Source organism: Pinus tabuliformis, chromosome 6, assembly GCF_031772625.1.
Source record: "Pinus tabuliformis cultivar Carrire ecotype Pingquan chromosome 6, CPIR1, whole genome shotgun sequence".
In the NCBI taxonomy this organism is placed as follows: Eukaryota; Viridiplantae; Streptophyta; class Pinopsida; order Pinales; family Pinaceae; genus Pinus; species Pinus tabuliformis.
The window spans coordinates 467789374-467814287 of NC_142292.1; the positions used below are offsets into that span (position 1 = coordinate 467789374).

General features: G+C 37.3%; 1 pseudogene; it reads left to right on the forward strand.

Moving 5' to 3' along the window:
* The first annotated feature begins 9634 nt into the window (after positions 1 to 9634).
* On the forward strand, positions 9635 to 24560 carry LOC149259348 (CSC1-like protein ERD4; annotated as a pseudogene).
* The last annotated feature ends 354 nt before the right edge of the window (positions 24561 to 24914 follow it).

The window sequence follows — 24914 nt, forward strand, 5'->3', positions numbered from 1 at the left end:
AACACACATACATTAAAAAATAATAAATGATAATGAAATTTAAAAATTAAAATATTTTTTTAATTTACATATGTTTGTTTTATAAATTTAACTTTTATATTTTAATGAAATATTACACTTCTATTATAATTTTTTATAAATATATAAATTTATATATTTTAAATATACATGATATAAATAAAAAAATTATATATAACAACAATTTGAATATTAAAATATTTTTTTAATAATTTATGTTTTTTTGGTTTTATTTTAATTCTTGTATTTTATTGAAATATTACACTTTTCTATTGTCATATATATATATATATATATATATATATATATATATATATATATATACAACGGTTAGTTCAATTGATTGATTCTGGTCAGTCAACTTGTATTAGTGGTTAGCAATCAGAGATGGTTGTTTTTACTGGTGGTTTGACAACTGAATTATGATAAAATTTTCTGAGTGTGGCTTGTTCATGTTGGAATAAATTTGTCCAAAAATGGTTTTGGAATAACTTCCTTTAGTCAGTTTTGTTTGTTGAACCAGGTGACTTAAGTTTGCACATTGTTTATAGATTTACAGAGCTCTTCAATTGTTTTCCTGTTGTGTGACATATTTGTCAAAATTGAGACAACAGGGGTAGGGGATAGGAGAAACTATCAGAAATGGTATTCATGAGATAAAACTTTGTTGGACCCATTGAATAGCAGTTAACAATACCAACTACAAGCTCTTTCAAGAAGAGGAAGCTCATTCAGGAAAACAAATTGAGTGGTCATGGATGCATCATGGATTTGAGTGCTTTGCTGACATCTCTGATCACTTCATTTATCATCGGCTCAGTTTTGGTTTTGGTGTTCTCATGGCTATCTAGGAAACCTAAGAATCAGGTTATCTATTTCTCCAATAGAATTCTCAAGGGATTGGACAAGCCCACTAAATCTCGCAATCCTTTCGCCTGGATTGTGGAAGCCTGACAAGCTACTGAAGATAAAATCATCTCTATGGCTAATCTGGATGCAACTATTTATCTCACATTCATCACTACTGGTACCTCAATACATTCCACAATATGTTTCACTATTCGTCATTGTTATTGAACATTTAACTAATTTTATATTAGTAAATGGAAGCTACGGTAAATTAGAAAACCATTATTTTCTACAAATCAAATTAGAAATGAGGAGCATCCTTGAAATGAGAATTCTCCAATTAGATTCTGAGAATTTTTTTTTGAATTTTTTTAAACTCACCACTGAAATTTGGATTAATAGTAAATGGTTGTTTTATTAAGACAATCAATACAAAAGCCACCGGTTCATATCCAGAGTATGTATTAAAAAAATTGTAATTAGACTTTGTTGACCTAGGTTCAACTCCCAGCCAATGATATGAAAAGCTATAATGTTTTGATGAATATTGTTGTAATGGATTTAAGCCTTGTGAACTCTTAAGTGAGTGTACCTATGGGCTACCTTGGTACCAACAATCTCACTCTGGCCCTCAATCATAGAGGGAGACAGATGTCTTTCCTCAGAAAGAGAGAAAGAAAGAAAGAAATAATACAAATACCAAGCATACTATTGTATCTTCTCCAAAATTGTTAAACCATGAAAGAGACACTTCACTAAGCACAGTTTTACCTCTTTTTCAAGCTCATTAAAGCCTCACAAAAGGGACACCCTATCAAATATCTTTTTATCTTTTTTTCAAGCTCGTTAAAACTAAACAAAAAAGATACTATTAATCATACTTGTTTTGCTTTCTTTTGTGCTTGATATTATGCAAAAGATATATCAAAAAGACGTGTTTGTTTTTTTTCTAGTCTGTGCTTGATATTTTACAGTAGTGGTTTATTTAAAATATGGAGTAGTTGAAAAATTCAATGGGTCAAATTTCTATACCTGGAACGTGAAAGTCCAAATGAATTTGATGCATAAAAATCTATGGAGCTTAGTAAAAGGACTTCACCTTATAGACTTCGGAAATTCCTTTTCACAAATATGGGAACACTTAAGTAAGACATTTGGGGAAAAGGTCGTGAATGCAAATTATCTTTGAAATTGTAGTTATTCAAACTCAAAATGCATAATGGGGTATCATTGTCTACACACATAAATGATCTAAAATCACTCATAAGGTAGCTGGAGTAAATTGAGGTAAAAATAGAAGAAGAAGATGCTAAGGATATTTTGTTAATTTTGTTAGTCATTCATCTACATTTCTCATTGACCTTTTATGCCAACCATTCTTGTGTAATTTGTAATTGATGACTTCAGCTCTTCACATCATCTCACAATCTATTTTGTGTTGATTGATGACGGATACATCAAGGCCCTCCTTCCCTGAATCTCCTCTTATTGACATCAACTCATTAGCTAGGACTAGTTTCTAGAAACCAATAGTACCTTGGAGCTTGCAATTCTCAACAACAGGTTTCCTTGCAATCAACAATGGGTTTTCCTCATTTATTCATGATTGTTCAAGTCCATGGGTGTTCAACATCAACTTATCTATTCATGCTTAGTGGATTGTGTTGGGTACCTTGGGGACCATTTTCATCATTATCTAGTCCCCTCATGTTTGATAATGGTATACCTCACTAACTAGTAATTAGGTGGTTTATATCATGCTCGAAAAATTCAGCTCATCTATTCACATGATGTAGATTTGTACCATCAGGGATGGGATGAAGACCTTAGGCTTGGGGGCATCTCACTCTTACATGTGACTGATCCCAACCTACAACGAAGTATGTACCATATTATTTACTTTAAGGACCACTCGAGGGTGCTCTTCTTTTGTGTTTGATGCCCTATTAATGTATGATAATGATACAGATCCACACTATATGACCAAAGACTATGATATATTTTTTGATAGCATGGATCCACATTGTATTCCTTCGTGGCCATGTACTATCATTTCATGTCTTGGATTTGTAGTGTATAGTGTTGATGTCCATCTTTACTTATATCTTATACTAAGCCTAGGTATGCTATCCTTGGGGATGATTTGTATATGATTGAGTATTGATTGTTTGGCAAGTCCTCATTGGTTTCTTGGTTCTCGACTCCGTCCTTGTGTCCTTTCCTAAAACACCGTATTATAATGTATTGTAACCATCAATTTCTCTTATGAGATGACACATTAAGGGGCATCTATTATACTTGTATTTTCCACCATAAGCATTACAATGAAGTTATTAGATGTTATAAGGATAAAATTACATAATCGAATAATTTTTCATAATTATTTCACAAGAAAATAACTATTTTGTTATAATTTCATAATTATGAAATAATTGACCAGAACACATAATTGCAAATAAAATTCATATTGAGATGGAAAAAGTTTATAATTGAGCATGGAACTTGAGAAAAAACTCATTATAGGTTTGGAAAAAATCTCATAATTGTTTTTCATGACTTGTAATTGCTTGGTTCACATGCCATCAAGTTTATCCATAACTTGTATGAACCTAATTCCCATGCCATCAAACCTAACTTCTCTTAACCCTAGGTGTCCAAATTCATCCTTCTACATCTACGAGAAGCTTATATAAAGAGACCCTTCCAAGCGGATACATAGTTAACAACCTTATGATGGTAAATTTCCCATAAACACCTCGATGTAGTACAGTGTTATCCAGGCCATCCACCCCTGGCCAAGAGCAGGCATCGTGGAGAATAACAAAGAAAAGGTATGAAAAAGGAACCAATCCACCAACTCAGGACCACAACCGACATTCTTTGTCTCACGAATCTACCCATAACAACATGATTTTATTCCATAGCCTCAATATCATTCAACTGGATGTTTTCACCAAGGGTTAGACTACCTTCTTTGATTTTCCTCTTAATACATTTCTTGTTTGGATTTTCCATTCCTTTACTAGTTGGAGCCTAGGCCCACTAATGTGGAAATGCTTGGCTAGATCTTGGAATATCACTCAGCATGTTTTGGCGAAGATAACTATCAATAAACCCTCACTTGTCCGCTTCCTGAATACTTCCTGGTCGAAACTCCTCCACGCGGGAAACCACTACATGGTGAGAGGTTAGTGAAAAAGGGGGAGGGTATGTCGAGATTGCATGAGTAGGTAGGGTATTACTTAAAGAAGAATATGAAGAAAGTTCACCGGTATTCATGTTCATGCAAGGAGATGGCAAGGGTGGAGGATCCGTATTAAAAACAATCTGTCATTGGAATGAAACCCTAGTGACATGGGCTTCAGGCTCTGCCGAAACTAGACCTGCTAGATATTGCAAGCTAGGAAATGGATTGACATCCTCCCCTGCCATGTCAGAATGAGAGATGCTCGGGTTAGGCCAAATAGAAACTACCTCTAAAGGGTCCGACTATAACCCACCAACTCATCATGATCATACATCTTAGTATATTTGGAATAGATTGAGCTGGAAAATACAGAGCTTCCATAAGGGTAAAAATATATGGGAAGTTTCAGATCAAATGCAGGAACCTTGTTGGCAAAACCCTCCAAATTTGTTGCACAACCCTTAGAGTGAAGAAGCTCCATCTTCCCTCCCGTGGGTGTAATATATATATTATTAAAATATTATACTTTTACTATAACTATTTATAAATATATACATTTATATAATTTAAATATGTATTTTATAAACAAAAAAAAAACATTTTTATGAAGAATTTTCGGCGAAAATCACATAGAAAAACTTAGGTCGACGCGTTTCGAACCTTCCAGTGCGGTTCATCATCAGGACAAGTTGAATGAGCAGATCTCATTTAGCACATTAAATAGACAGGCAGAGAATCCATGACTCAACATCTAAAAAATAACAGCTAGAAAATGATAACGGTTAGTTTGACCGAGATAAAGGGAAATTAATAATAATAATAATAATATTATTAAAAATATTTTCTTTTTAAAATTAAAATTGATAATAAGTAAGTCAAAATTAATAATTTTAAATATGTTGAAAAAATTAAAATGAATTAAATTATATAAAATGAATCACTTTTTAAAATTTTTAATAGTTAGTTATACATATCAAACCTATTATTATTATTATTATTATTATTATTAAAATTACTAATAAGAAAATCAATAAATTCAAATATGTTGAAAAAATAAAATGAATTAAAATAAAATTACTTAAAAAATAAAAATAAAAAAATGTATAGTTAGTTATAAACGTCAAACATGAAAAAAAAAAAATTATTTCAAATTAATTTAAGGAACCCTTTTAAATTTTTTTTTTCCCACTGGGAAAATCACAAAAATTTCATTATATTAGCTTTGTAATTACATTTGTATCTGTCGGTAGCAGATGTCATATATATGCTGTTTATAACATTCAAAAATTTCTATATAGACTGTATTTGATACCACGCAGGGTATTACAGTGTTATTCTATCTAATAAGCTGTATATGTACTGAAAACTTTCAAAAATATCCTGTGTCTCTGCTGCTTCATGCCTGTGCTGTCTATTGTGTATTGTGTTGTCCCGCTGTTGGGTAAGCCTGGTCTATGTAGGGGCGGTGGTAGAATTTTCGTTCCTGTGCATCTTTTATTTCCATGATTTCCCACAGGCCCCTATCCATCCTCGCAGCCTCCTTGGAAAGCTTATCTGCTTCCTTGTTGTGCTCCCTGTAAATATGAGAAACAGTGATAATGTTAAATGCTGCTTTGAGTTCAAGTGCTTCGTGCAGAATGATGCTAAGAGAGTGCTTGTGACATGTAGAAGTGTCGTTGATCCAGTCAATAATGATCTTAGAATCCCCCATAATATTGATGTGATTACAGCGGTGGCTCAAGGCAAAATGAAGGAGGTGGCGGAGGGTGATTAGCTCTGCAAAATTGTTGGTGCCAGGCCCCAGCCCGGCCTTGATTTTGTACAGGTGATTCTCAGATAGGTAAATAATGAAGCCTCCTCCACATCGCTGCTCAGATGCAGCACCATCAAAGAATGCCCACGGGGTGCTGTGATCGATACATGGAGGAGGGGTATGCTGACGGACAGCGTGGGGGATAGGCTCGGGTAGCTCACTTAGGGCCGTTATGATGGCTGCTTCCAGTGCAGGCCAGTGTATCGGCTTGTCCTCAAATATAATCCGGTTCCTAGCTTTCCAAATCGACCAATTGACAATGATGGGAAGGTTTATGAGTTTTGTTCCTTTGTGCCGATTTGTCCAATTTGTCCAAGCTGTGATGAGATCAGTGCCACCCCATTCACCCACGAAATTTGTAGCCGGTTTGAGATGTTGCCATAGTTCCGATATAGCACTGCAACTCAGGAATAGGTGGGAAGTGGATTCCGATTCCATTCTGCATAAGACACACCAGGTAGGACCATGCAGTGCCCGGCGTTTGAGATGTTCCCCTGTGGGTATGCAGTCCCGTAGGATGCACCATGTGAACATTTTAGATCGAGGGGATGCCTCCACTTTCCAAATTTGCTTCCACCAACTAGCAATGGCGTCGGGATGCTTGTGAGAGATCAACTGTAAGTATCCTTCTTTTGGTGTATAATGTCCTGTTTCAGCCGGACTCCAGGAGAGTTCATCTGGTCCTTCTGTGATGCGAATGTGTGATTCAATTAGAGCCTCTGTGTAGGCTCTCCAATCCCGATGCCATCTCCTGGGAATGTTAAGATGTAGTTCTGATTTCCATGCTTGATGAAAAATATCGGATTGCTCTGGGTCTGCAATATGAGCTATTACTTTGATGCCACGTCCAGTTAGAAGATTAATCAGGTCCCGAGGCAGTATGTGTCTCCCTCCACTGCCTATCCAGGGATCAAGGCCAATTCTGGCTCTACTCCCATCTCTTATTCGCCAAGCTATGTTGTCTCTGATGAGCGGCATTGAGAGTAGGAGGGCCTTCCAAATTGATGAGATACCAGCTCTGTTCCATGCCGGTAGTCTGGCCCAGTCCTCGATGCTCAACGGCCATATATATTTGTAGTAAGAGATTTTAGTCCATAAGCTTTGAGAGGTTAAAAGTGCCCAGCCCATTTTACCCGCAAGTGCTTTGGCAAAAATGGGAAGTTCCTTTAGTCCCCAGCCTCCCCATTTCTTAGGTATTGCAATTTTGTCCCAGCTTATCCATGCAAATATTCTCTTATCCTGATTGCCAGCCCATAAGTATCTGTTGCAGATTTGTTGTAGTTTGGCCAGAATGTGCCTAGGTATCCATGCCAGGGCCATCCAATAAACCGGCGTTGCTTCAAGTACAAGGAACCCTTTTAAATTATTACAAAAAGACAATAAAATAAAATAAAATTGTTACAGTAATAACAATTAATTTCTCTTGTGGGACCCCCTATATTGGTGAGACTGGTCGCTCCATTAATCAAAGGATTAGTGAGCACGCGGCTGACCTAAAGCATATGAGAACTAAATCTTCTGTGTTAGCAGAACATGTAGAGAAAACCAATCATCATGTCTGCATTGAGGAAGTTAGTGTGATTGCTAGAGTGTCTCAATTCCATCACCGGAAATTTAGGGAAGCCCTTGAGATTGAAAAAAGGCCGATCAATCTGAATAGAGAGGATGGCTGGAAGATTAGTAGTTGTTGGGTCCCATCCCTCTCCTCCTAATTGTTTGCCTTCTTTCTCTCCCTTAGTATTTGTTTTTATTGTTTGCAATTTCTATCAATTTATTTGTTTTATTATTATTATTATTATTATTATTATTATTATTTATTTATTTATTTAACTTTGTGTTTCAATTTTGATTTAATTATAATTTATTCACTAAAATTAATTTCATATTAGTTAATTTATTTAAACTATTAATGGTTCTTAATATATTTAGTTTTATTTATAATTATGTATTTTCTTTACGTATTAATTTTATTTTAATTTATAAAAATTAATTTTAAAATTAATCTAATTTTAATTTAAAACTAATATACGTTTGGTTCCTTAAATTAATTGTTATTATTGTAACAATTTTATTTTATTTTATTGTATTTTTGTAATAATTTAAAAGGGTTCCTTAAATTAATTTGAAATATATATATTTTTTTTCATGTTTGACGTTTATAACTAAAAATGAAAAAAAAAAAAAAAAAAAATCATAAAAAGTAATTTTAATTTAATTCATTTTATTTTTTCAACATATTTGAATTTATTGATTTTCTTATTAGTAATTTTAATATTAATAATAATAATAATAGGTTTGATATGTATAACTAACTATTAAAAATTTTAAAAAGTGATTCATTTTATATAATTTAGTTCATTTTAATTTTTTCAACATATTTAAAATTATTAATTTTGACTTACTTATTATCAATTTTAATTTTAAAAAGAAAATATTTTTAATAATAATATTATTATTATTATTAATTTCCCTTTATCTTGGTCAAACTAACCGTTATCATTTTCTAGCTGTTATTTTTTAGTCGTTGAGTCATGGATTCTCTGCGCTGTCTATTTAATGTGCTTAATAAGATCTACTCATTCAACTTGTCCTGATGATGAACTGCACTGGAAGGTTCAGAACGTGTCGACATAAGTTTTTCTATGTGATTTTCGCCGAAAATTCTCCATAAAAATTGATATAGATCACACAGGTCTCAGTTCAATAATAAAAAATAAACATATACACTCCTACTATAATTATTCATAAATATGTAAATTTATATAATTTAAATATATATGGTATAAATGAAAAATTAACACACATACATTAAAAAATAATAAATGATAATGAAATTTAAAAATTAAGATATTTTTTTAATTTATATATGTTTGTTTTATAAATTTAACTTTTATATTTTATTGAAAATTAAACTTCTATTATAACTGTTTATAAATATATAAATTTACGTATTTTAAATATACGTCATATAAATAAAAAAAATTATATATAACAACACAATTTGAAGATTAAAATATTTATTTAATATTATTATGTTTTTTTTTTTTTTAATTCTTATATTTTATTAAGTATTGCACTTCTAATCTATATATATATGCATATAATTTTCGGCCTGGAGTATGCCGTAAAACTGCTTCTGCTTGGCTAAGAGCTCGTCTTCCTCGGACGTAAGGAAACAGGTTAACGGCCCAAGACCCAGAGGCATCTGGCAGGAGTGAAAGCCTGCTCCCTTACGGACCACCAGCGGGTTATTACAGTTGGCGTGGTTTTCCTTGATAAGAGTCAAACCGACATTCGCGGATAGCAGCCAGAGATGGCTGTCCTCACTGTTGGTTTGACACCTGAATTTGATAGGTTTTGCCACCTTCGGAAAAAAAATATATATATACATATAATTTCGTCATCAATCTCTTGAATTCTGTGAAAGTATTCTAACTCCTGTTTGGCTGGTCAATGTTGAAATAAATTTGTCCAAAAATTATTTTCGACTAACTTCCTATAATCAGTTTTGTTTCCAGAACCAGTTGACTTAGGTTTGCACGTTGTTTATAGATTTACAGAGCTCTTCAATTGTTTTCTTGTTACATGACATATTTGTCAAAAGTGAGACAACAGGGGCAGGGGATAGGGGCAACTATTAGAAATGATATTCATGAGATAAAACTTTGTTGGACCCATTGAATAGCAGTTAATCAGTACCAACTACAATCTCTTTCAAGAAGAGGAAGCTCATTCAAGAAAACAAATTGAGAGGTCGTGGATGCATCATGGATTTGAGTGCTTTGTTGACATCTTTGATCACTTCATTTCTCATTGGCTCGGTTTTGGTTTTGGTGTTCTCATGGCTGTCCAGGAAGCTTGAGAATCGGGTTATCTATTTCCCCAATAGAATTCTCAAGGGATTGGACAAGCCCACTGAATCTCGCAATCCTTTCGCCTGGATTGTCGAAGCCTGGCAGGCTACTGAAGATAAAATCATCTCTATGGCTGATCTGGATGCAGCTATTTATCTCACATTCATCACTACGGGTAGCTCAATACATTCCACAGTATGTTTCAGTATTCGCCATTGTTATTGAACATTTAATTAATTTTATATTACTAAAGGGAGGCTACAGTAGATTAGAAAACTTTTATTTTCGACAAATCAAATTAGAAATGAGTAGCATCCTTGAAATTAGAATTTTCTAGATTCTAAGAATCGCTTTCTTTGCATTTTTTTTAATCTCACCACTAAACTTTACTTTGGATTAATAGTACATGGATGTTATGTTAAGACAATCAATACAAAAGCCACAGGTTCTTATCCCAAAATGTGTATTAAAAAAATTATAATTAATTTTAGTGTAATATATAGATATAAAGCTGTGAAACTGTGGAACTTAAAAATGAGAGAAAACTTAATAATCATAATTTTTCTATACAAAAAGTCACAGATTCAAATCCCTTGTTTAAAAATAAATCTAAACTGCAATTAGACTCTGATTTACAGTACATAGGTATAAAGCAGTGGAACTTAAGGATGAAGTAGACTCCAATAACTATAACAGTTAAAGTAGTTAATGCAAAGTTTAGACCTATGGGGACTAGTTTTTTATTAATGGCTTGTTCCACAACAGCATTGATGATCATGGTATTATCTGCGGGAGTTTTCTTACCTCTTCTTCGTTCTCTGAAGATAACGGATATTAACTATAAACTATCGTCGAAGAATATAGGGAACAAATCCGCTGCCAGTTATGATGAATTTGACAAGCTTGCCATGGGCAATATTCAGGTTCTAGCCAATCCATTTCATTTTGATGTTGTTTTCACTTCCAATTTTTTAATCCAATTACTAAGGCCTAGCTAAAATTTGCGTCTTGCAGAAAGGAAGCAAGCGATTATGGGCATTTGCCATTGCAACGTACTGGGTATCGTTTGTGACATATTGTGTTCTTTGGAAAACCTATAAGCATGTTATTCGACTTAAAGGATGGGGGCAAGCTTCACAAGTGTCTGAACCAGAACAATTTGTAGTCCTCGTTTGAGATATTCCTCTTGTACGCAAAGAACAAGTGGACTCTTTTTTCAAGAGGTTGTACTCGGAAACTTATGAAGGATCCGTGATTGTCACTGACATAGCAGAGGTAATTGAAATTTCAGATAATCTTAACCTTCTGATTGATGTTGTTCCTAATAATTTCCAGAGTGATGAATGCAATGATATGTGGTTTAATGGTGAGTTTTGCTCTGTGAATCAAATCTCATTGAGTATACGATGTCTGGTTTGCAAATTATTGGACATTACAAAATTGATCTAAACATCCCCTAGATTACTAGGACATCTGTTAGATTACTCCAAAAAAAAACACGATTACATGAGTTCTTCGGATTTCAATTATTAGATTATCCAATTCTATGTCATTCTATTTGGAAATAATACTTACTTTCTAAAATAGATAAAATTGATTTATTGAATGAATTAGACAATTGAGATATTTTTTAAACATCTCTTATTTTATTTTAAAAATAGTTGAATCTCATTAATACATTAATACATATGTAATTGAATGATTCTATGGAACAGCAAAGATAATTGTTTGTGTGTGCACATCTCTCTCTGTTTTCTTGGTATCAAAGCTGGTAGCTCTGGGTTAACTCCTTCCGAAGGAGCCCAGGAAAATGTACAAGTAGTGGGAGGTTGATCCGTATGTCATGGTAATCTCTGCAATAGAGTAGGCTTGTGAAGAATTGAGGACTCCTGGCATTGTGTTGATCTGAGTGCGTTGAATGGACGCATAGGCTTTTGACACATATACTGCATTATAGAAGATCGGGGATGGTGACGACACAGTAAGTAGAACTCAGAGATATAAGAGTGATGATTTGTGTGAGAGCAACAATCCAGCAGTGGAGCCGCTAAATTGATAAACCTGTGTTTTTTCATCGTGATGCCTATGTGGAGGAGGCGTAAACCTCTCATTGTGTGTTGAGGAGTGTGATAAGCTTGAACGGGATCGATTTTGCAGTGTGGTGTTGTTTGAACAAGTATTCAACAAGAAGTCTACAGTCCACGTCTTTGATAGGTGCTGACTTGACAGACAGTAGCCGCCTGGTGGAGATACAAATCGAGAAAGTGAGTGTGCATTTTCATGGAATTTATGATGGAAGCTTAAATGACTGAGGAAGAGATTATAGCAACGTCTTTGTGTGTGAGAATGAGAAGGGGAGAATATTTTTGAAATCTCGCTACATATTTTAATTTATTATTATTATTATTATTTGAGTAATTTCATTCATATTTGATTTTCTTGTTTATACTATTGTTATTAGGAAGAGGAACCAATCGCTGGGATCCGTGGCAAGAGCCAAAGTAGTGAAGCTAGTGCACAGGATCCGTTATAAGAGCCATTAACATAGAGCCAATTCATGAGATAATAATTTTACAGTAGTTGTTTATTTTAAAAATGGAGTAAATATAAATCACTCTGTAACTAAAACCTAATGGCGACCATGAGGTAAAACGGCGGGGAGAAACCAAGATAGTTAACGGTGCAGAAACCAGAGAGTAACAACAAAAGACAAGTGGGGAAACCAAGAGCAACGGTCATGACAGAAGAGGTCAGGAGGGGAGAGATCCCCTCCTACCGAGACGCCGTGGCAAGAGAAGGACAAAACAGTCAGCCGGCAGCAGAGAAGCAGAATGCAGGCCCTGTCCTAGGTGCGACCTGGCAGGCAAGCAGAAGGGGAAAATGTCTACCATGTGTGGAGGAGAAACCATGGTTCGTAATCAAGAAAAATAAATTGGAAAGGTACAGAAGCTAAATAAAGGATCACGCCATGATATGCAAGTTCGTTGGAGTCTGGTCGTCTAAAAAAGACCTCACCCGATGGATTCAGTAAAAATGGCAGCCCCTAGGACACATCGAGCTGAAGCTAGGAGCAAAAGGCTTCTTTATGGTAATCTTCTCTAACCTGCAAGACAAAGAAAGAGTATTTGAGAATGGCCCTTATTTTTATTATAATGCTGGTCTATTCATGAGATATTGGGAAGAATGCTATAACCCTGATAAGGAAAAAAAATTAGCAGCACTGATATGGGTTAGATTATTTGGTTTACCAATGGACTTCTGGGACCCGGAAATTTTGGAAGGGATAAGAAATACAATAGGAAGTTTTGTGAAAATAGCGGAAACTACAAAAAAAGGAAGGTATACTTCATATGCTAGGATATGTGTATACATGAACATTGCTAACTCGATCCTAGATACAATGGAGTTAGAGTACCACGAAGAAGTTTGGCAACAAACCCTGGACTATGAACATATACCTTTTAGATGTCGCAGATGTCATGAATATGGACACCTGGTCAAAGAGTGTCCCATAACAATGGAAGAAGATGAGAGAAAAAGTAAACAACAACAACAATAACAACAACAACAACAACAAAAACACAAAAACAAAACAAAACAAAAACAAAAAAAACAAACAAACAAACAGATCAGGAAGGATTCCAGGAGGTGAAGAGTAGAAGAATACCAACAAAAGAAAACTCAAACGAAGGAAAAAAGGTACAACAAACAAACCCAGGAAAATCAAATAGCTTTGAAATCCTCCAAGAAGAAGGCGAAGACGAGGATCAAACCATGGAATACTAGGAAGACAAAGAGAAAGACACCAACTCCAGTAGCAAAAGGACCCATACTAAGAGAAAAGCACCGAGTGATATTCTAGAAAAGGGTAAAGAACAAGAAGAATAGACAGAAAACATGGAGACAGAAATGGAGATAAACAAGGGGGAATACCTAAGTATAGAAGAAGAAGTCCTGAGAAAGTTATTAAATGAATGGAGAAACTTGGATGAGTGATTTATCCCCGAGGATCAGAAAAGACTCTATGTAGAAACATTCCAGCAATATCAAGCCAAACAGGGAAAAGGCAAAACAGTGACTGAAGAACATCAAGAGAATCAAAAGGATAGTTGACCAGACCAACAAGGACAAGTAAAAGGAGGGAAAAAAAATGAGGACAGAAAAACATTAAAGATTCCATCCAACTAATGGGGGAAATGTTAGTGAACACAGGGAGAGTTGTTATGCTTTCATCAGTGTTCCAAAACCTCAATCAAACCCCTCAATGATAATGACATCATGGAATATAAGAGGTCTGAATAGTAAAGGGAAGTAGAGACATCTAGCGGAACGGCTGAGAAAAGACAAACCACAGATTATGCTGCTCCAGGAAACTAAAATCTCAGGACAGAAGATGGAGGAAATTTTAAATAAAATTAAACCTAGATATGAGCAAGTAACCATAGATGCTAAAGGAAGTGCGGGAGGGATAGCAGTCATCTGGAATCCAGCAGAAGTCATAACAGACTGGTGGATAGGAATGCCCAGAATCCTTACAGGAAAGTTTAGACTCATAGGGAAAAGTGAATGGTTTTTAGTTTCAGCAGTCTATGGGCCCCACACCCCAGTAGATCGAGGCTTATTCCTCAATCATATGCAAAAGCTTGGGAATATGCATCAGGAACAGATGTGGATCATTGTAGGAGACTTCAATATGACAACATCCAAAGAAGAGAAGAAAGGAGGAATACAGAGGGAAGACCCGGAGATGGAGAGATTCTGAGATTTGCAAATGGAATTAAGGTTGGTGGACATTCCAACTATAAATGGAAAATTTACCTGGAATAACAGAAGAGGCGGGAACAAACAAATAGCGTCAAGACTAGACAGATTTCTAGCCTCTGAACAATTAATAGGAAAGGACATCTTCTATGAAGCTTCCATTCTCCCATCTATAGGGTCAGACCACTGGCCTATTAAACTGGAGATTGCTATGAACCCTCAGAATAAAAAAAGGCCATTCCGGTTCGAGGCCTTTTGGCTAAGAGATCCAGAATTCATAGACAAAATGAAAACTTGGTGGCAGGAGAGTAAAACTGGCATGGAAGGTAGAAACAAAATGCATACGTTCCAAATTAGACTAAAAGACCTAAAAGGAAAAATAAAGAAATGGAACAGAGAGGAATTTGGTAACATTCAAAAAGAGAAAGAAAAACTACAGATAAGAATGGAGGGAATCCAACAACAAATCATAGAGGGAGGAAGAAGTGAGGAGCTGGCAGAGGAGGAAGGGAGGGTGATTAACCAAATAGAGGAAAGAAGAAAGCAAGAAGAAATTCTATGGAAACAAAAATCACGAGTCCAATGGTTGAAAGAAGGGGAGAAAAATTCAAAATTCTTTCACAAAGCAATGTTGAACCACAGACAGCATAATAGAATCTTTTCACTCAAGGATAGTCAAGGGAACAGGGTACTTCAACAAGAAGAAATGGAGAAGTTACTGGTAGATCACTTCAAAGGGATCTTAACAAAACCTAATATACAAAGGGAGGAGGAAATTACTAATGTGTGCCAATATATTCCTAAAAAAGTGACCAGAGATCAAAATATGGCTCTACTCAGGGTGATCACAAAAGAAGAAGTGGAGGAAGTGGTTAAAAAAATGGCGAAGAACAAGGCCCCGGGGCCTAATGGATTTACTATAGAATTTTACCAAGCCTCCTGGAGTTTCATGAGCCAGGACCTTGTGGATCTTGTGGAAGAATCAAGATGTACGAAGCGCATGCATCTGGCCCTAAACACCACCTTCCTTGCTATGATTCTGAAAACAGAGAACTCAAAAGAACCCCAGGGCTTTAGACCTATATCTCTATGTAATGTAGTATACAAAATACAGGCTATAATAATGGTAAACATACTTAAACCAATCTTGTCGGACCTCATAGCTCAGGAGAAAACTAGTTTGGTTAAGCGAAGACAGATAACGGATGGTATAGTAGTTGCTCAAGAGGTGATACACTCTCTAAAAAACTCTAGAAACAAAGGCATGCTAATAAAACTGGATCTGGCAAAGGCTTATGATCGTCTTAGTTGGGATTATCTGGGGGTATCCTAAAAGCTCATGGCTTTGACGAGAGATGGGTGAAATGGATAATGTCAATGGTAAGCACCCCGGTGATGTCAGTTATGCTAAATGGAACCCCTTCGGAAGCCTTTAACCCCACAAGAGGGCTTAGACAGGGAGATCCCCTCTCCCCGTTTCTATTCATTCTAGCAGTAGAAGGTCTGGGCAGGCTGGTGAAAGCGCGCCTGGCCAATGAACAGATAAAGGGATTGCGAATTTGGGGTAATGAAATTCCTATAACACACCAACAATTCGTAGATGATGTAATGATCTACGGACAAGCCACCCTTAAGGAAGCCCAACAGATCCTAAAAATTCTCTCAGAGTTCACGAAAGCCTCAGGGACAGAGATTAACAATGAGAAATCAGAAATATTCTTCTTTAACACTCAGGTAGCATCCCAAATATTCTTGGCTAGAACAATGGGATTCCGAGTAGGAAGCTTCCCAGCAAAGTATCTTGGCATAATGCTCAATGAGTATCAGTACAGAGTAGCGAATTGGGGACCTCTCATAGGCAAGATAAGAAAAAAGATAGACAATTGGACATTCTGGTCTCTGAATACCCCTAGCCAGATAATCCTTCTAAGAGCAGTATTGCAATCCATCCCAATATACCAGATGTCTAGCCAAGTTGTTCCTAAATCTATTTGTCAAAAATTAGTAGCCATGTTTAAGAAATTTTTATGGCAAGGAACAAGTAAAACACGAAAATGGGCATTGCTCTCCTGGGAATGGCTCAGCAAACCAATCAAAGATGGAGGCTTAGGTCTGCATGACCCTTATATACTCAACCAAGTGATGGGCGTGAAACTGTGGTGGAGGTGGACACAGGGCGGACAGGACCTATGGAAGAAAATTTGGGAGAAGAAATACGAGGCAGCAGAGAAACCAAAAGACAGGATGAGAAGCCAAATAGAGGAAAAAGGATCAGCAATATGGAATTTGGCTAGGAACAATAAAGATTTGATAAGAGACTACAGCTTTTGGGAGGTAAGAGAGGGGGACACAGCCAAGTTCTGGGAGGAATCCTGGCAACAGCGAGAAAAACTTCTCCATAAAGAAGCCCTCCAAGAAATCCATGAATTTACCTCCCGAACAGAGGGGGAATCGGTTGGAAACTTCTGGAAACCAAGCATAGGGGAATACTGGCGAAATTGGAAGCAAAAGGATGACTGGGTAGCAGCCCCAGAGACAGCAAGCTGGGGTGATTACAATAAAGAAATGGCATCCAGGAAAGTTGCGATAAAAACAGGGCAAGATATCCTCCAATGGGGAACCTGAATAAAAGGCACGTTCTCTATAGCAGAAGGTCATTATTTAAAGGTAGGGCATAATCGACAAACAAAATCAAAAAAATGGAAGAACATCTAGAAAATCAAGACTTGGCCTAAAGTAACCTTCTTTCTATGGATTTTACACCATGGACGGGCACTAACCTGGGATCAAATTCGGAAAAAAGGCATGCAGGGACCCTCACGATGCGCGCTATGCCACGAACAAGAGGAGATGATGGAGCACCTAACAAATAGTTGCACCGTCAGCAGCAACCTGTGGAGTAGTCACCAACAACTGTTTGAAAATTGTCACAGAAACTACCATAATATAAAAAATACTTTGGAAAATTGGCCAAGAAAACCTTACCAGAACCAGGTCTTAAACCGGTGTGGATGCTGTCCGTAGGGTTCATGCTTTGGAACATCTGGAAGGAAAGAAACAGCGTGATATTTAAAGAAGAAAAGAGAACCCCAGCCGAAATATGGAAACAAACAATACAAAATATCAGAGAAACAATTTTAACAGAAAGGTGGAATGATGAAGACTGGAAGATTAACCAAATAGAGGAGAGAATTTTGCAGCGGTTACAATTAAAACAAAGCATGATAGACAGAACCCAAAGTAAAAACCAAAATAGAGAGGTTGAAGAGATAAGCACTTACAGGCATCCACCGCAAGGCTTTGTCAAGCTAAACTTCGACGGGGCAGCAAAAGGCAACCCGGGAGAAGCAGGAATAGGGGGGCTACTCAGGAACGACAGCGGAAAAACTCTGAGAATTTTTGCGATGGATTGTGGAGAAGCAATGAATAATGAAGCAGAGTTACACATGCTAAAACGAGGACTCGAAATTGCCATTCGGGAAAAGCACTAGAACCTTCAAATTGAAGGTGATTCGAAACTAGTCGTTGACATGGTAAAACAACTGCAAAACAAGACACTGGCGGAAAAGATTAGCAGGAGCTGGAGAACAACATGGTTAACCAGTGAAATAGGGAAATTGATAAATAGAATAGACTATCTTATTCCCACACACGTAAGGCGAACAGGCAACAGACCGGCAGACTGGCTAGCTAACTGGGGAAGCCGAAACAGGGGAAGGTTGATGGACCTTGGAGGAACAGAGCTCCCTCACCCGGAGGAGAAGGCGCAGTTGCAGAAACTCCTAGACATCAATAACGGTGGCAATAGTGATCCAAAGAGGAATGTTCAGGAAAAGGCAGCAAGTGGCAGACGCGGGGAAAGTACACAGCCGGTGACGACTGATAGGACACACGCGAGAAATGAACAAAGTAAATGGAAAAAAGGGCAGCTAACAGAGCAGGGCAGGGATGGAACGCATCCCGAGAAGCCAGCAGAGGTGCAATCAAGGAATGAGATGGAGGAGGGCAGGGATGGAGTCGGGCAAAGGGTCAGAGAAGGGATGGCAAGTGGAAACAGAAGGACAAAGAGTATACGGCAGGAGTAGCTGGGAGGACGTAGGAGTTATGAGGAGTAAAGGCGGACAGAACGGTCGAGGCACATCCCGAGAAAAGGACTCAGGAAAGAGAGTCGGGAAAGAAACAGGATAGGTGGAGGTCAGAAGGGACAGAAGGATAGGAATAAACCTAAGAGGGCTTGAGGTGGCATTAGGAATTGGCATGCAGTAGAGCACGAAGTAGGAGGGAATGACGAAAGGTGGTAGACAGGAGCAGCGATTAGACAAAGGCTACGTCAACGGCGGGGAAAGGTGGTATGTTGATTCATTCTCCTGTTCGGTCTTTTACGTTGTAGCTAGAAGTAGGAGTCTAAGTTATTTTCCTGAGGAAACCATGAGGCTGAAATCCAAAGGTAGACATAGCCTATCTGTAGGAAACCTCAGACCTAAGAAGCAGTGTCCTTACTGGACCAGAGGAGCAATCCAGAAAGCCCTAGCTCTGAGGAGATTTGTTGGTCATCTAGGGAAAATGAATCAAGGTCTCCTGAGGAAAGGAAAACCCAAACCCAGGATAGCTCTCTTTGTCGGGGGGGGGGGGGGGAGGAGGAATCTCTGGAAGGCGAGATAACCCTGTAAGCAGCCGAACCCTTGCACCTTTCATTCCTATAGAAAAGACCAGAAGGATAAAGAGTAGGAAATCCCTGGATAAAAGGAGAGAAAGCCATCCCCTTCGATAGCCAGAGAGAAGCGATGACCTGCACAGACCCTCAGAAAGCCAGCAACAAGGGCAATGATGGATTCCCGTGGCCATGTCGAGTGGAGGAAATGAAATGGGCCAAATTACAGGTCGGCCCTCAGTGCGTTCTGTGTCATCACACCATTTTCAAACCCTGGGAAACTAGAATTCTGGCAAGGAAAGGGTGGTAAGTAAATGGATCAAAACACAAATTTTAAACTGTGTTACTGACATATGGTATCATGTCTTACTAGGTAAGAAAGATTCAGTAAAGCACAACATTCAGTCAAGAAAGAACATGGCCCCACGGAAAGCGAAAAAGGCTCCAAAACAGGAAGAGGGAACCAGCAAAAATCCGAAAAGGAGAGGAAGGAAATCGGAGGCCGAGCATATGATGAACATTATAAATGCTTACATGGCGGGGAACCCACCTGAAATTCGGGAGCAAATAAACGGTTGGGAGAGAGAGCTGAGATCAATCAGCTCGAACCAGGAGGTCCCCAAGAGAGATTAGGAGGCCATGATGTCGGACCCAGGTAATTCGCGCAGCCGTAACTCACTCTTCAATAAAACGATCCAACATTATTAGATAATGAAGCATGTGGTAGCCAGAGCCATGGAAATGAATCAGGCTGTCTGGGAGGAAGAAGAGGAGGAAATGAGGCAGCAGAATGAGTAGTTACGGAACCAGAACCAGGAAGAATGGGAAAACATGAAGTCAGTGCTTCTTAAGGAAATTGCAGAGGTACAGATTCAGGCCTCTCGCAACAATCTCATCCTGGGGAGAATGGAACAGATGTTGAGGGAGATGAAATGGATAATGGAACAGAGAAACGAGACCCCTGGATCAAGCGCCAAGGTGCCTGCCCCGATAATCTCCTCAGATGAGGACTGATGCAGTATGTCAAGTCTGTTAGTGTTTTTTGATGCAAAAAACTAAAATCTGATGTATTACCTTAGAATAAAAGCTAGGATAATGAGTAGAGCTCGAAAGAGCAGACATGTTAGAAACACAGAGATGAACATTTTCAAATTTTGGGTTGGATTTAATGCAGACAGGTGGTTGCCTGGTTTCCTGCGAGCAGGTTAACCACCTAGGACATATGATGGATGGACGTAAATTTTGATTTTGAAATATAGATAGCAGCTCTGCCAAAGTTAACAAAAAAAATGGAGTAAGTATAAATAGATGTCTTTCGGATTAATCACATCATTAGTATTTCGTCAACATTTCGAACCAACTAATGTGGTTCATCCTCAGGACAAGGTGAAAAAATCAATCAGTCTTCAATGGGTCAAATTTTTATACATCGAAAGTAAAAGTCCAAATGAATTTAATGCATAAAAACCTATGGAGCTTAGTAAAAGGACTAAATTAGCTAATGGTAGAAAAGGGAAGAGAGAGCTAAGTCTATTATAGGACTATCTTTGTCAGATTCACAACTTCGCCTTATAGACTTAGGAAATTCCTCTTCACAAATATGGGAACACTTGAGCAAGACATTTGGAGAAAAGGGCGTGAATGCAAAATTATCTTTGAAATTGCAGTTATTCAAACTCAAAATGCATAATTGGGTATCATTGTCTACAAATATAAATGATCTAAAATCACTCATAAGGCACATGGAGGAAATTGAGGTAAAAATAGAAGAAGATACTAAGGCTATTTTGTTAAATAGCTTATCATCAAATTATGATAATGCTATTTTCACCTTAAGTCAACTTTTCTCTCGATCATTAGATGAAATGATTGCAACACTTTTACTAGAAGAGAAGATGATGAAATCAAGAAACACAGAGGAAAACTCACATGATGAGATGACACTATTCTCAAAGGGCGGAATCAATAAAAACGAGAACTCACATGATGAGATGACACTATTCTCAAAGGGCAGAATCAATAAAAACGAGAACTCTATGGAATGTCAAAAACATGGACACACAATATTCAATTGTAAAACTCGTGCCAAAGATCTCTTAAATGGAAAATTACGTTGAAGATTTGCCAGAGGTCAACTTTGAGGAGTTCTCAGATTGTGACAGTGATGATTAATTTAATACAGAGTCTCTCATGCTTTTCTAAAACAACTATCAGTTATAGTATTAGTTAGATGTTATCAATGTGTGTATGTGTGTGTGAAGAAAGGTTAGTTGCATAATTGACTGTTGGATAAGCTTTGTACTTAGACATGTTACCTATATAATTGGAAGTGTGTATTTCGGTGCATACTACTAAGATAGAAACTTGTCCATAGAGATATTCAATATCTTTATTCCCTAAAATGTCAATTCTGCAAAGTTCATCAACAATCGTGAGAGACACATATGTTTCAAATGGAGATCAAGTGGTAGCTCGTGTGGTGGTGAAAAAAGAGCACTGTCTGCAAGATCCCAAAGTGAACGTAATCGCTGATGAAGACCATATTAGACTGATGTGATTTATATGTAATTTGTGGTTTATGTAATAATATAAGTGTTGAAGGGAGAACTTGGAAATAACATTTACTTGAGAGACACATATGTTTCAAATGGTGATCAAGTGGTAGCTCTTTTGGTGATGAAAAAAGATCATTGTGTGCAAGATGCCAAAGTGAACGTAATCGCTAATGAAGACCATATTAGACTGATGTGATTTATATGTAATTTGTGATTTATGTAATAATATAAGTGTTAAAGGGAGAACTTGGAAATAACATTTACTTTAGAAAATAAGTAAGATTGGTCTGTTGAGTAAATTAGACAATTGAAATATCAATTCCTCATTTTAAAAATAGTTAAATTTCATTAATACAATAACTCCTCTTCTATTGACCCCTCTCTAACCATTTATCCTAACGGTATATGATATTTACAAAACATAAAATTATCTTAATAAAACTAACAAATGGGACATCTGTCCATCAGCTTAAAAACCGCCCAACATTTCATGCTGGCACTTGGAATTGAGCTCATCAGAACATCCTCAACAGTTCAGATTCCCCTAGAATCTGGACACATGTAGTTACATAGAATTTCTATTTTATACACATATACATAGAATTTGGGTGAAGGCAAAATAGATCGCCTAAGGGTTGATGCTCCTCCTTCACTCAGCTAGGGTTTGGATCTATTGATTCATATTAAAGTTCAAATCAACCTGTTGAACTATGGATTTAAGTTGTCTAGTTAAACCCTGGCCAAGACTCAATGGCTCATTTTTTATTACAGTTTAGTTTCCGCTTTCTCCCAATTCCATTATGATCCTCAATGATGAATCTGGCAAGTTTGGTCTATGGATATGACCACCATTCAAAGACGAGGACTACTGTATTCCTTGCGACAAAAATTTGGGTTGATGAGTTGCTCAAAAGCATGTCCCATGACCAATCCATCTTCCATTTGAACTTTTTCCCTAATGCCTTGCCTTGCCTTGTTGGTGGCTTAAATGGAAGTCTTATGTGTTCAATCAATCAAGCACTCTCAGATGGATGGTATTATGAAATTTTGTTTTAATTGACTCTTTTTTCTTGAACAAGTTGATAACACGTGGACAGAACAAGAAGGCTACAGAAAGAAACTAGCTCGCGCTGAAACTGTATTTGAAAACTCTAAGACAGTGAACAAACCAAAGGGGATACGGGCATTGCACAGGACAAGAACTTTGGGACTGGTAAGCCAAAAGGTTGACTCTATAAATTTCTACAATAACAAAATTGAGGATTTAACACCCAAGTTGGAAATGGAACAGAGGATTACACTTACAAAGAAGCAGGTAGCAGTAGCCTTCATAATTTTTAACAGTAGGGATGCTGCAGCAGCTGTAGCACAAGTTGTGCACTCTTGCAGATAGATGGGCTGCAATGCCTGCTTTCGAGCCTCGCCAAGTAGTATGGAAAAACCTTTCCATTCCCTTCTACCAGAGGCTGATTCGACAGATCATTGTAAAAGTTATTGTGTTTCTAACTGTTGTCTTCTACATGATTCCCATTACCTTTATCTCTGCATTTACAACCCTTGATAACCTAAAAAAGCTTTTTCCATTTCTGAAATCTATCATGGATAAAAAAGCAATTGTAGGCATCCTTGAAACTTACTTGCCTCAGCTTGCTCTGATTCTCTTCTTATATTTCTTGCCTACAATTCTCATGATCCTCTCCAAGGCTGAAGGGATTCCTTCAGAGAGCCATGCAGTGAGAGCTTCGTCTGGAATGTATTTTTACTTTATAGTGTTCAACGTCTTCTTAGGAGTTACAATAGGTGGCACCATGTTCGACACCCTCAAGCAGGTTGAAAAGCAACCCAGCTCAATTGTGACGCTGCTTGGAAATTCTATTCCTCCCAATGCTACCTTCTACATCAACTTTATTGCTCTCAGGTAAGCTGGGTTTCTATTCTCTTGGTTTCAATTTCCTGAAACTATCCTCTAGTTCTTATTCTCTGAAATAAGTCGTTGTTGGATTCCTATTGATGAAATGGGTCTTATTCTTCTGGTCTCAATGTCTCATGGAGGATTATCCTTCTAAACAGGTTTTTTGTAGCTTCAGGGCTTGAACTTTCTCGCTTGGTGCCGCTAGTGATATACCATGTCAAAAGGATATATCTTTGTAAGACTGAAGCAGATCTACAAGAGGCTTGGGCTCCTCCCAATCTTGCCTATGCTACCCACGTTCCATATGATATGTTGATCATCACCATTGCTCTGTTCTACTTTGTTATGGCTCCCATGATCCTTCCTTTTGCTATTTTGTACTTCTCTGTGGGATGGTTTGTGTTTCGAAATCAGGTGACTCTCTCTCTATAAACCTTGCTTGTTTATAACAAATGGAAATTGATGCATCAAGATCCATATGAACGAAACATGTGATGAGAAGAGAAGCTAAGGAAGGGATTGAGAGAAGCACACCTGCAATGCTCTAATTTTGAGGTGTTGTGCAAGTTGACAACCTTCTTTTTGTGTGTGCAGGCACTGAACGTGTATGTTCCATCTTATGAGAGAAATGGGCTTATGTGGCCTCATATGCACACCAGGATTCTGGCAGCTTTGTTCCTCTCCCAGATTACCATGATTGGGTACTTCTTAATCCAAGAGTTCATTTACTCACCCTTGCTCCTCCCACTTCCCTTTGTATCTCTAGCATTTGGCTATGTTTGTAGAAAATGCTTTTACACCTCTTTTCGTATCACTTCCATGGAGGTGGCTTGCAATGATGTTAAGGAAGTTCCAATTTTGTCATCGGTTGTGAAGGCATATACCCCTCCCTGCCTGCTGGTGGAGGATAAGTTTGATGATGTTGAGAAAAATGAGGATGCTTGGCCCACCATTTCCTGAAGGACAACCTCAATTGCTACATCCAATGCTTGACCAACCACACCCGATTCAGTTTCTCCAATTCATCATATGGACAAAACGATAAATGAAGGTTAAGAGACTACAGCTGCTTTTCCCATTGTAAAAGTATTGTATCATTTTGTTTTGTTTTGATATTTACCCGAGAAGCATTCCAAGATCCCCAGGTCAAGCTTGTTGTTGTAACATAGTTTAGGATGAATGGGGGGCGTAGAAACGCATCATTTTCTGTTCATCTTCTAAGTCCTCTGCGTCTGGTTCATTCTATTTTTGTATATTACATGTAAATATGATATTGAATGGTTGTTAGCTATTTTCAAGTGTTTCGTAGGGTCA